The 9,570-nt window shown below is 51.8% G+C and overlaps 1 long non-coding RNA gene across 1 annotated transcript; it reads left to right on the top strand.

The window, feature by feature from the left end:
• Positions 1 to 636: 636 nt before the first annotated feature.
• LOC122232790 lies at positions 637 to 8,857 on the top strand. Its single transcript, XR_006210190.1, has 3 exons — positions 637 to 708; positions 5,245 to 5,436; positions 8,762 to 8,857. It is a non-coding gene; the product is annotated as an uncharacterized LOC122232790 (long non-coding RNA).
• Positions 8,858 to 9,570: the final 713 nt, after the last annotated feature.

Genomic DNA, 9,570 nt, shown 5'->3' on the forward strand with positions numbered 1-9,570 from the left:
AGAGGTGGACCGGTCAGTGCTTTACAACTTTAGCTGGAGCACTCCTGGTGGATGCCCAGAGCCCCTGAGATGAGGCAGCAGATTCTGCAAGCCCTGCGAGGAGGAGGGGTCCGCATTCACAGCTCTTGTGTGGTTTCATTTGGCCTCCGCTTGAACGGCACCCCCTCCCTGGATCTTTCACAGACTGCCATGAAGAGAACGCACGCCGCCCGTTCCTTGTCCGCCCTCCCACGGGTGCGTAGTCTCCTCCTGGTGGAGTGTGGATATTTAATCTTGTCTGGGAACGGCGTGTCAGTGTTTCCAGAGCCTCTGTGCGTTCATTCCAGCCATGCCTCCGTGCTCTGTGCTGGAACAGAAGTCCCTTGAGGGTTATCCTACGGGGTGGCCCGTGGGATGGAAGCCACAAGTCGCTGGGTTTCCACGGGAGCATCTCCTGCAGATGCAGCCCCCTCTCCAGGTTGAAAGTAGGCAGGCTTGCGGAGCGAATCCCTTGCCCGGCAGCCCCGCCCCTTCAGGGTGTGGCGCCCCGCCCCTTCAGGGTGTGGCGCCCCGCCCCTTATGGGTGTGGTGCCGGCGGCCCCTCCCCTTCTGGTTGAGGCACTGACTGCGTCTGCGTCAGGTGTCCTTTGCTAGGTTTGAGCCCTAGTGTTGAGAGGCCGGGGCTCCTCTGGCCTGTGTGTCCTCAGCTACTACTGCAGTGTCGGGCAGGTACGTACTGGGTGCAGGTACCTGTCGGGTGCAGGTACGTATCGGGTGCCTAACAAAGGTTTGTTGGAGACGGGATGAAGGCGTGGTCCTTGCAGCCCCACGAACTCAGTGGGGAGAGGAGGCAGTAAGACCATCCTATTATTTACTGAGCATTTAGTAAATGCCAGGAAGTTTCCCCGGTGGGTTTTGTGTATTAAACCATATAACCCTCACAATAATTCTCAGAGGCAGATACTCCCACTTCACTGATGAAGAATTAGAGGCACAGAGTAGTTCAGACACTTACCCCAAGTCGCGCAGCTGGTGGGTGGTCAAACTGGAGTTAGGGTCCAGAGCAGTCTGGCTCAAGGGTTTATCTGCTTCATCGCCAAGCTGTTTGGATCTGAGAGGTGGACTTCACATTCCAACAAGCATCTGAAACTGGGGACAAGTGAGTGAACACCGAGAGGGGCCCCGGGGGCTTAAGTGTAATTCTGAGGTCAAGGAGTTGCGGGACCACACTCGGTGTCACCTGTCAGCTGAGGTGTCACTCGCTCTCTGGTGCAGAGGGACCCACTTTGTTCACAGTCCCTCATCTGCTCTTAGCACGTCGGGGCTGCTTGGCTGGCAGTTTCAGCGATGGCGGTGGCAATGTTCGTGGCTTTCTCTCCCTCCTCCCGGCTTATTCTCTAGCCAGTTCTGATGGCCTCCCCCGTGACCATTTCTGATTTTCCTTACTGGAGGTTTGGCACCTCTGGGTGGCAGTCGGCACATGCCATTATCAAGCTGGAGGCCATCCTTCCTCACTCTGTGTGCCTAATCCTGGGCTGGGCTCAGAGAGTACAACAAGGGATGCCTAAGGCGTGGTTCTGGCACAGAACAGTTTTCTGATTTACTTGGAGAGAGATGAATGAATTGTTGGAGAGCGTAAAATCAGGTGCCCCGTGATACAGTTCCTGTAAGTGTGAGAAGGGATTCAGAGAGGAGAGATGAAGGCAAAATGAAGACAGTGGGAGTTAGGAGATGTGTGGTTCAGTCCCAGAGACTGCACTCACTTGCTGTGTGACCTTGGGTCACTTCCTTCCCCTCTCCGGGCTCAGTTAGCTGAGCAGTAAAATAAGGAGATAGTCCAAACTCTAATGTTCGCTTCAAATGTAAAATTCAATACTTGTAAGACTTCCTGAGATGAAGAGGAACTTCAGATTTGTCCCCCGTATGAGGCAGCTCTGAATGGGGGATAGAGGACCTGGTGAGTACTTTCTTCAGGTCCTATTTGGCAACTCCCAGGGCTGCCCTTGGTCCCATCTCCTCATCAGGATTGGACCCTCCTCACCATTCCACGCTGCTCCCTCGGTTACCCCGTGCTTTCCCCCACCTTCTTTCCCTCTTTCAAGCCTAAATTGTTCCAGTATTTGTAACTGGTTCTCTGCTTCCCTCAGACACCACTGAGTCCAGCTCAGCCAATTTCCCTCCCTCTTGATGCATCGCTTTCTTCCTTCCATGGTTGGACCTCCCCCCACCCCCCATCACTGCTTTCCCTTTCCCAGAACCTTGACTCCAGCTCATCCGTCTTCCTGGTGTGTGACTGGTCCTCGCGTTCCCTTTCCAGTGCATTCGGGGGACAGGTGCTGTCGGGATGCACACATGGAGAGAATGAGATGCTCCCCCCTCCCTGGGTACAGGAGGATAATGATCTGAGTGCTACCCTCCCAGGGCACGATGAGAATCAGTGAGTTAATGCCCATAAAGTATTATAATTACTCCACAGAGTCATCTGAGGGAGCGATGAGGAACTGGGCATCTGGCTTGAATTTACTTAGAGCTGGAGAATTCAGGCAGAAGCAGTAGCCTTAATTTTTTTTTCTTTTGGTGCCAACCACTCACCCCAACACAGAGCAGATTTTCTTAGCGGAGGCTGACACCGTCTAGTGAGATATAAATGCACCACATTCGTGACTCGTGAGACCTATGTCTGGAAGGTTCATTCCAGATAGGCTTGTCCCCCTCTGCCAGCCTCTGGTGAACTAGGAAACAGGTTCTGAGCCCTTCAGTGACATAACCTTAACCACCCGGCTGGTTGGTAGTGGGTCCGGGAGAAGAAAGTTCATTTCCTCGTTCCCAGCCATGTGCTATTTCCCACCCCCATTTCTCCCTCCTTCCTTTTGTCCCTTCCACATGTATTTGTTAGGGTGCTTTGTATGCGATTCCAACCTGGACACGACCTCAGGTGTCCTCTTTTGGGTGTCCAGCCAGCAGAGTAAGGAGAAGCTACTGCCAACCGTGGCACAGAGGCAGGTGTTCTGATAAGAGTCACACAGTCCTTGCTTCAGCTGCACCCACCAGCCAGCTCTCCATCCATCTCCTTCCAGCTTCTCACCCTGCCTGGTGCTGCTCTTCCTTCTATATCTTTGTCCATGTGGTTCCTCCTTCCACAAATCTCTTCCTCTGGAGTATCTGCTGAGACACAACCTTCTCCTTTCAGAAGAAGGATTCAAAAACCTTCTCCTTCTCAGAGCTCACCCCACCTGCCTCCCCCAGCTCACTGAGAAGCATTTCATCCTGAATCTTGCTGACGTGGGAGCACATTGTTCAGCCGTTGACTCTCTCCGTGCCCCAGGCTCTTTTGGCTCACTGATGTCCCGGTCTGCACTGCAGACAGATTTTGCTTTACATGGTGGACTTGATGAGGAAGACCATGCCCTTTGCTTCACTTGCTTGAAGGCTGGCACCAAACCCCTTCACCCTGTACTCGTGTTACCCCACAAGAGCCCCAGCCTCTTGTTGCATTGTCTCTACCGTATCTGCAACCCCTTAACGGTAACAAAGGGGCATCACTTGTAACAGAGGCTCCTCAGGACCACTGGTCACATCTTGCTCGGTGTCTGCCTCACCTGGAATCCAGCCCTCCAGCGGTGAACTTGCATGTTAGAAATACTAACTACCCCAGTCCCTGCAGATGTCTCTCCTCTTGGACCTCCTTGAGCACCCCAGCTTTGTCCCTTTTAAACACGTAAGCCTTATTTCTGCCTTTGGACTCGAACATCCTGAAAGCAGAGGCCATGACTGTAATAGAATCACAATGAGCCTCAATAAATATTTGCTGATGAACTGACTTGCCGACATTGCCAGCCATCAATCTAATTTCTGCATTTCGGGATCGAGTCTGTTGCTGTGTTAGGCAGCTGAGGTCGTAGGTCTTGTCTGGCCGAGACTCCGGTGGAAAGGTCATGGACCCTGGTTCCGGGGTGGGGGTGGGCCAAAGAATTAAAAAAAAAAAAAAAGCGTTTGGCAACACCCTAGACTTGAGTTCATGCCTGTAAATAGTTGATGCTTTGTAGCAAACACTAATTCTGGTCCTGCTATAACTGTCACGAGGAATGGTCATTTGTTAATATACACCAGCCCCGTGCTTCCTGGGGATTCTCAGCCTGCTGAAAGATTGGACCTGCAAAGCTAAGCACCATCTCCCTCACTGGCAGGCGTAATGAGTGGGAGAGAAAACAGCTTTGGTTCAAACGAATACATGTTTATCACCGATCGCAGAAACAAGAACGTGAGGCCGAAGAAGAAATTCGTAAAGCATCGTCCCCGCTTTGTAGACTTCTGCCCCACTTCTCTCTCATCCCTCTGCCCTCCACTTCCTCGCCCACTTCCGCATCCTCCTCTCTGTGATCACGGAAAACCCTTCTGCTGGCCTCTCAGTGACAGGGGGAACCTGCACATTTATCCAGAAACGTTATGCACGCACACACCCACAAACGGTGGAAATTAGGTGGGTTCTCGAAGATACCGGCCTGGGGCCAAAAGGGGCTTGAGTGGAAAAGGCCCTTCCGGGAGATGGTCTGATATCAGGCTTACGGCTGGATCAACTCCTGGCTGGAGTGAAAATCGTCTTGCATCCTTGACAGAGGACATCGGTGGGCCGGCCGTTGCCCAGGTGGCTGCCTTCAGCTACCTGGCCCCTAGCTGCCCTTCCTCTGGGGTCCCGCACCAGGCCCTCAACTGGCTAGGGAGGGCTAGTGCCCGGTCCCTGGGCTGCCTCCACCCAGGGGCTGGTGAGAGGCCGCGGTCTGTTCTGGGGGCCCTGAGCCACATCCAGCTTCCTGTCTCCTTTTCTTTTGTTAAAGCCAAATGAAACAATGTAATTAGCTTGTTACAATTAAAGTGACTCGACTGGATAAATTGTAATCACCCAGAATCAAGTCAGGCATCCCTGCAGGTCCCGGACATCGCAGCTGAGCTGCCTCATTTGCATAATTAAAATATACAAATGATAATGGATTTTGTACTCAATTTCCAGCGGCTGTGAATTTGAGAAACTCTGAAATTAGAATAACAGAGATGAAGCCCGCCTTGAGGTAATGGGGATGACAAGTTTTGACAGTAGGGGTGTTTATAACACTAGTTTCTCGCCACAAAATAAATAAGTACAAAAAAGATTAGAGAGTGATATTAGTTAATAGTTCCACGGGCAGTGGGGAGTGGAGCTAGACTATGATTACCTCTGTGAATTTACGCTGCCTTTTTTTTTTTTTTTTTTTTTTTTTTCCCTGACAGGCTCTCGCCTAACCTTAGGGGATACCATCCCCCTGATTATGAGAAATTGAGAATGAATTAAATGCATAAAAAGGGTTGTCACAGATCGACTCACCAAAGGAAAAGAAGAGAAATAAAATTAGTCTTGCTGTTCTTGCTTCCAGCTAGGGGTGGAATGAAGGCGAAGTGCGTGCTGGAGGAGGCAGAGAGAGGGTGAGAGAGTGAGGGTGGGCTGGGGTAGTTGGGGGAGGAGGGGGCCCAGAGGGCGGAAATCAGGGGTGCGGCCAGAACTGAACATGGGGCGAGCCAGAGGACAAAGTTACTGTGGAGTGAGATTGGAGAGTCTTGGATAGATCCCTCTGCTCCAAATCTGCTCTGCAGAGGGCACCCCAAATTCTGGAGGCCCCGACTTGTTAGTATAAGCTCTGTGTTCTCTGCCAATACACTGAACACGAGCGTATGAATAAGGTGAGTACTTTCCTTCCTGTAAAACACCAAGGGAACAGAGGCATGTCCGTCCTAGTCATCTGTATTTCGAGGACCGAGCACATAGTAGGTATTAAGTACTTATTGAAAGAATACACGAATGAGTAGAAGATACTGCGGACGATGTTAGAGTGTCAGGAAGCAATGAGAAGGACTTCGAAGGCTTAAGTCGCCGATTTTCCCGTTTTTCTTGAAGCCAGCCGAGCTCTGGTATCGGAGTCCCAATCCGGAACGGCTGCGAGGTGTCAGAACCCGTCTCCCTGAGGCCAGCCTGCCTTCATCTTGCGGTCAATTGTGGCAGTGGAAGCTGGGCGGGTTCCCTGTGTCAGGAACAAATGGGGACGGGCACAAAGACAATAAGCTGGTGAGGGCCAAGCACACCGCTGTCCGGGGAAGAAATGCACAACTAAGGCTCCGGGGCTCTCGCACTGATGGGCTCGGCACAGGGGCTGTGCAGTGTGGCAAGGAAGGAAACTGCGGGTCCCGGCAAAGCTGTTGGCCGATGTGACTTTCTCACCTCGCTGAAAAGGGTGTGCAGAGTGGGGCGATCAGAAAATCCACCAACCAGCCAATTCAATGTGTGGGCAACAGACGTGGGTGAGGAGATGTGCCCGAGGTGATGGGGCCTGGTGGTCGGAGTCTAAGGACGAAGGAGGAAGGGAGGCAGGGAGTCAGCTCCTCTGACAGGGGCTTGGGAACCATTGTTCTTGGGAGCACACGAACTGAATGCTGCCCTTGGCGAAAGTGTGAGCCCTCTGAGCGAGGAGAGGGAGGAAGGAAGGACCACCATCAGGTTCCCAAAGGGGTGAGGAACCTCCCAAAGGGTTCCTCACCCTTTCCTCCTGGTAGGAGAGTAGGTGGAAATTCACGTCTTCTCTTGAGGGTCCTAACTCTGGGGTGGCAGGACCTGCCTAATCCCAGGCTCTGAGGAATGATGGGACAAGATGCCACAGCAAAGGCCAGGCTCCTTGGAGGAAGTACCCCAAGGTGCATAGGTCTGGGAATCTATGGACTCCAAGGTAGGCCTGGTGACTGCAAATTTCAGGTTAGTGATGAGGAAAGCCAGTCATGCCCTTGTTGGCTAGACTAGGCTGGGGGAGAGACCCTTGGGTGTGCCTCAGCATCCCTGGGCATCATTGTCCAGGGAATCAGAAGTGCAACCATGGGCCATCCATTGGTTCATTCAGTCTTGGCATCTGTCCCTGATGCAGGGCGGGTGGGGGGGGGGGAAGACATTTGACAGATATCACTTTAAGGGCTCAACAACTTTGAACTTTCCCCCAGTACCCCCAAACTTCCTCTTAATTTTTTCATGAGTTTATCCAAATCATTCTCGAAACCACTTGAACTATGGCTTGCTTGCTGCTTCATCTCAGAATTCCTGCCTTTTGTCGGTGGTCTTATTAATTGGGAATCTTTTTCTTTCTTCTGTTAAGGTTGACAGGCAGAGGTGGTCAAATTCTGCCATCTGGGTAGCACCATGTCTGTTTTCCCTCCTAACTTTGAGCCACGATCTCAGCCCCATCATCTGAGCAGTGGTCTCCATCATTCTCCTTGTCCCTGGGCCGCTCGATCGCCTCCCCGTTCTGCCCAGCAGTGCGCAGGCTAATTCACAGAGGCCAGGGAAGCTGGCTTCATAGTCAGGGTGTGGCAAAGCCCTGAACTCTGTTCTTGGGAGTGGCAAGACCCGCACTCAGGATTCGAGGGAATGCCACCCATCCCCCGCCCCCCCCCGACCCCCAATGGGCAGGTCAGAGTTCAGGAAAACTCTGCAAAGGGAGACGTAGATCTTCAATGCAGTAGCTTGGCATTGCTACTTGGCTTGAGGGCCTGGTTATTTCTCCCAGGCATACAGTGCCAGGAAGAGAGGGGCCAATTAATGATCCTCTGGATGAAGAATTCCCATGGGTGGGCCACTGAGAGAAGTGGGAACAGCACGTGCTATTCTCACTTAGTTTTTCTGGGAAGCAACACACTATGTCAACATGATGGTAAAAAATGTAAGTGGACCATATGTATTTTATTATTGTGTTTGCAGCATCTAGCATAGTGCCCGGCACATAGTAGGTGCTTAATAAGCTTTTGTGGAATGACTTAACGAATGAGCCTGTGCTGTTTTTAAAGTCAAGATACACTACAGAGTACTCCAAAAGAGAAAATGTGTTCTTAGATTCTAATCTGTCAGCTGTTTTACTGAATTTATTGGTGGTTATTGGTTGACCCACACTTGTTTTCTGGGCCCTTCCCTCCTTTCATCCCCTCGTTCATTCTTTTTGCCAGGCTCCGTTCTCAGCCTGGGGTAAGGGCTAACTTTGAACAATTCCTGGCTCCATCAGTTATACTCTTTTTTTTTTTTTTTAATGTTTATTTTTGAGAGACAGAGACATGGCACGAGTTGGGGAGGGGCAGAGAGAGAGGGAGACACAGAATCCGAAGCAGGCTCCAGGCTGTCAGCACAGAGCCCGACGCGGGGCTCGAACTCACGAGCTGTGAGATCATGACCTGAGCCGAAGTCAGACGGTCAGCCGACTGAGCCACCCAGGCGCCCCTTTCAGTTATACTCTTAACCCTGCCTCTCGACATTGCTGCCATATGGCCCCAGGCCAGCCACCATTGTCTCTCATCTGAATATTTTCTTTTCCACCCCTGTTGTCTCCACACTGTAGCTCCAGTGAGCTCTCTATAAAATAAATCTGACCACCTCCTTGTCTGAGGTGAAACCCTTCCTTGCCTTCAAGGCTCAGGGTGATCCAGCCCTCCAGACTCACCTCTCACCTCTCCATCTGGACTTCCCCCCAAGCCAGGAAGGGTCCCAGGTTATGAGTCCCCTCTGAACCTGACCCCAACCACTGCTGTTTCCTTGGATCTTCTGACTATGTCATTCAGGGCTCTGATCAGACTTCACGGCCTCCAGGAAGCCTCCCAGGTGATTCCAGCCCCCCTGCTGCCTGGCTGAGTGTCTCTTACCTTATGTCTCCACTACATTCTGAATGTCCTCCACCTTGAGCAATCGTTGGATTGCTCATTATAATCACCTCTTCCTTCTTCCTAGAATTGGAGATGCCAGGAAGGCAGGGGAGACGGTGCATCTGACTTGAGGGCGTTGTTCAGCATAGACCGGACTTGCTGAGTGAATGAGTGCACAGAGGCAGCAACCAGAGGTATGAGACTGCCAAGGAAGAGAAGTGGAGGGAGGAGGAGGACCTCAAGGGAAATTTGCATCCGGAAGCGGGAAAGATAAAGCAGTGCTAGAGGGAAGCACTCTCTGAGAGGCCAGAGACAGCAAAGTTCTGTGTCACTGATGCCAGGGCTGGGCTTTTGCACGAAGGATAAGACCCATCCTCCTCCCTCCCACATGGTCCCAATTTGGGTCAGGGGATTGTCAAGGTATTCTATTTTCCAGTCCTTGATCAGGAAGACCAGCTCAGTGTTCCTTTCCCATCTGGAAGGATAAGGGACACCCTGTTCTTGGGGCAGACAGATGTCACTAGGGTTGCTCATGGGTTCCCCCAGGGACATGGATTTGGAGAAGGGATGCTCCACTCTTGGGCTGCCTCTGCTTTTGGGTGTCTCCTTCCTAGAGGCAACGCACATCTGTCTTATACCCGGAACCTCCGGGCAGCCAATTTGAGCCCTTGTCTATTAGAGAATTAATTTTTAATGGGTCTTATAGCATGGTGGATAAATCAGTTAGGGAGAGACAAGGAGCTGGCGATGCCTAATGAATATCGATTGGGCCATTTATAAGAGAAACCTTGCCAAAAGGGGGACAGCCACCCAGCAGAGTCAGATCAGCTATGCTGAGTCGATGGAGGGGCACCAGTGGCTTCTCTCTGTCATCAGTGGCTGAAAAATTTCTCG

The sequence above is a fragment of the Panthera tigris genome, chromosome D3 (assembly GCF_018350195.1).
Source record: "Panthera tigris isolate Pti1 chromosome D3, P.tigris_Pti1_mat1.1, whole genome shotgun sequence".
NCBI lineage: Eukaryota > Metazoa > Chordata > Mammalia > Carnivora > Felidae > Panthera > Panthera tigris.